Raw genomic sequence first — 488 nt, forward strand, 5'->3', positions numbered from 1 at the left:
TAGTCCTATCATAATTTTTTTTGTTAATTTTGAAGTGTTGGTCCGTTACATACAAACAACATGTAAGTGTGCATTGCTTGGACATTTTCATGTGACTTCTATTTATCTGCTTTTTAGATGGAACGTCGGTCTCGCATTTGTAATTTAATAAAGCCACAAACGTGTACAAGGTGCTCGTAAAACAGCTTAGAAGCAACAAAACAACAAGCACACAACAATCCCTCAAAAAGAAAACAAGCACACACAACAAAATGAAAAAAGGAAAATTAATATTGATGCACCACTGCTCGGGCGGAAGCATGATCTAGAGGTCCAGACACAACCAACAGAATGAAACGTGCCGATATCTACTCCAGGGGAGGTGAGCCGCCGCCATCGCTCACGGGAGACACTCCCCACCCTCTGTGTCAGCTCGTCCGCGACCCAGGGTTAATACTAGCCTCCACCGCCCCCTCCTCCTCTACCACCTCCCTTGTCGCCGCCTGAGG

General features: G+C 45.7%; 1 pseudogene; it reads right to left on the reverse strand.

Moving 5' to 3' along the window:
- The window catches only part of LOC119329038, an 88,940-nt pseudogene that overhangs the window by 4,365 nt on the left and 84,087 nt on the right, over positions 1-488 (reverse strand).

Source organism: Triticum dicoccoides, chromosome 7A (genome assembly GCF_002162155.2).
Source record: "Triticum dicoccoides isolate Atlit2015 ecotype Zavitan chromosome 7A, WEW_v2.0, whole genome shotgun sequence".
NCBI lineage: Eukaryota > Viridiplantae > Streptophyta > Magnoliopsida > Poales > Poaceae > Triticum > Triticum dicoccoides.